Source organism: Eumetopias jubatus, unplaced genomic scaffold (assembly GCF_037043125.1).
Source record: "Eumetopias jubatus isolate StellerSeaLion01/CBP00866 unplaced genomic scaffold, mEumJub1_p1.0 scaffold_4, whole genome shotgun sequence".
NCBI lineage: Eukaryota > Metazoa > Chordata > Mammalia > Carnivora > Otariidae > Eumetopias > Eumetopias jubatus.
Window position 1 is genome coordinate 7,101,774 of NW_028274810.1, and position 2,852 is coordinate 7,104,625.

The following is a 2,852-nucleotide window of genomic DNA, read 5'->3' on the forward strand; positions in this document are numbered from 1 at the left end:
AACTTTTGAATTTATTAGTTGCAATGGTTTTTGGTGGATCCTTTGGGATTTTCTCTATATAAGATTATATCCACTGCAAATAGAGACAGTTTTTCTTCTTCTTTTCTGATTTGGATGCATTTTATTTTTTTTCTTGCCTAATTGCTCTCTCTAGGACTTATTGTACTATGCCAAATAGAAGTGGTGAGAGTGGCCATCCTTGTTTTTTTCCTGATCTTAGAGGTCAAGCTTTCTATCCTTCCCCACTGGGTGTGATGTTAGCTGTGGCTTTGTAATATTTGGTCTTTATTATGTTGAGGTACATTCCACCTATTCTAGTTTGTTGAGAGATTTTATCATGAAAGGATGTTAAATTTGGCTAATGCTTTTGCTGTATCTGCTGAGATGATCATATTTTCTTTGATTTTATTTTAGACAGTTTAATTATAATGTGCCTTGGAGATTATTGTTTTGTGTTGAAGTTTTGGGGTGACTGATTAGCTTCTTGAACTTGGATGTCCAAATCTCTACCCATATTTGCGAAGTTTTAGCCATTATTTTTTTTTAAATTTTTTATTGTTATGTGAATCACCATACATTACATCATTAGTTCTTGATGTAGTGTTCCATGATTCATTGTTTGTGCATAACACCCAGAGCTCCACGCAGAAAGTGCCCTCCTTAATACCCATCACCAGGCTAACCCATCCCCCACCCCCTCCCCTCTAGAACCCTCAGTTTGTTTTTCAGAGTCCATCGTCTCTTATGGTTCGTCTCCCCCTCCGACTTACTCCCCTTCATTTTTCCCCTCCTGCTATCTTCTTCTTTTTCTTTTTTCTTAACGTATCTTGCATTATTTGTTTCAGAAGTACAGATCTGTGATTCAACAGTCTTGCACAATTCACAGCGCTCACCGTAGCACATAGCCTACCCAATGTCTATCACCCAGCCACCCCATCCTTCCCACCCCACACCACTCCAGCAGCACTCAGTTTGTTTCCTGAGATAAAAAATTCCTCATATCAGTGAGGTCATATGATACATGTCTTTCTCTGATTGACTTATTTCACTCAGCATAACACCCTCCAGTTCCATCCACGTCGTTGCAAATGGCAAGACCTCATTCCTTTTGATGGCTGTATAATATTCCATTGTGTATATATACCACTTCTTCTTTATCCATTCATCTGTCGATGGACATCTTGGCTCTTTCCACAGTTTGGCTATGGTGGACATTGCTGCTATAAACAATGGGGTGCATGTACCCCTTCAGATCCCCACATTTGTATCTTTGTGGTAAATACCCAGTACTGCAATTGCTGGATCGTATGGTAGCTCTATTTTCAACTGTTTGAGGAATCTACATACTGTTTTCCAGAGGGGTTGCACCAGCTTGCATTGCCACCAACAGTATAGGAGGGTTCCCCTTTCTCCTCATCCCCGCCAACATCTGTCGTTTCCTGACTTGTTAATTTTAGCCATTCTGATTGGTGTGAGGTGGTATCTCATTGAGGTTTTGATTTGGATTTCCCTGATGCCGAGGGACGTGGAGCACTTTTTCAAGTGTCTGTTGGCCATTTGGATGTCTTCTTTGGAAAAATGTCTGTTCATGTCTTCTGCCCATTTCTTGATTGGATTATTTGTTCTTTGGGTGTTGAGTTTGATAAGTTCTTTATAGATTTTGGATACTAGCCCTTTATCTGATATGTCATTTGCAAATATCTTCTCCCATTCTGTCGGTTGTCTTTTGGTTTTGTGGACTGTTTCTTTTGCTGTGCAAAAGCTTTTAAAGCTGAATAGTTCATTTTTGCCCTTGCTTCCCTTGCCTTTGGCGATGTATCTAGGAAGCAGTTGCTGCAGCTGAGGTCGAGGAGGTTGCTACCTGTGTTCTTCTTTAGGATGTTGATGGACTCCTGTCTCACGTTTAGGTCTTTCAACCATTTGGAATCTATTTTTGTGTGTGGTGTAAGGAAATGGTCCAGTTTCATTCCTCTGCATGTGGCTGTCCAATTTTCCCAACACCATTTGTTGAAGAGACTGTCTTTTTGCCATTGGACATTCTTTCCTGCTTTGTCAAAAATAAGTTGACCATAGAGTTGAGAGTCCATTTTTGGGCTCTCGATTCTGTTCCATTGATCGATGTGTCTGTTTTTGTGCCAGTACCATACTGTCTTGATGATGACAACTTTGTAATAGAGCTGGAAGTCCGGAATTGTGATGCCACCAGCTTTTCTTTTCTTTTTCAACAATCCTCTGGCTATTCGGGTTCTCTTCTGGTTCCATACAAATTTTAGGATTATTTGTTCCATTTCTTTGAAAAAAGTGGATGGTATTTTGAGGGGGATTGCATTGAATGTGTAGATTGTCATCTTCAGCATTGACTGAAGATGACAATCTTCAGCATTGTCATCTACATCAGATGTAGCATTGACATCTTCACAATGTTGGTTCTCCCAATCCATGAGCATGGAACACTTTTCCATTTCTTTGTGTCTTCTTTAATTTCTTTCATGAGTATTTTATAGTTTTCTGAGTACAGATCCTTTGCCTCTTTGGTTAAATTCATTCCTAGATATCTTATGGTTTTGGGTGCAATTTTAAATGGGATCGACTCCTTGATTTGTCTCTCTTCTGTCTTGTTTTTGGTGTATAGGAATGCCACTGAGTTCTGTGCATTGATATTATATCCTGCTACTTTACTGAATTCCTGTATGAGTTCTAGCAGTTTTGGGGTGGAGTCTTTTGGGTTTTCTACATACAGTACCATATCATCTGCAAAGAGTGAGAGTTTGACTCCCTCTTTGCCGATTTGGATGCCTTTGATTTCTTTTTGTTGTCTGATTGCTGTGGCTAGGACTTCTAATACTATATTG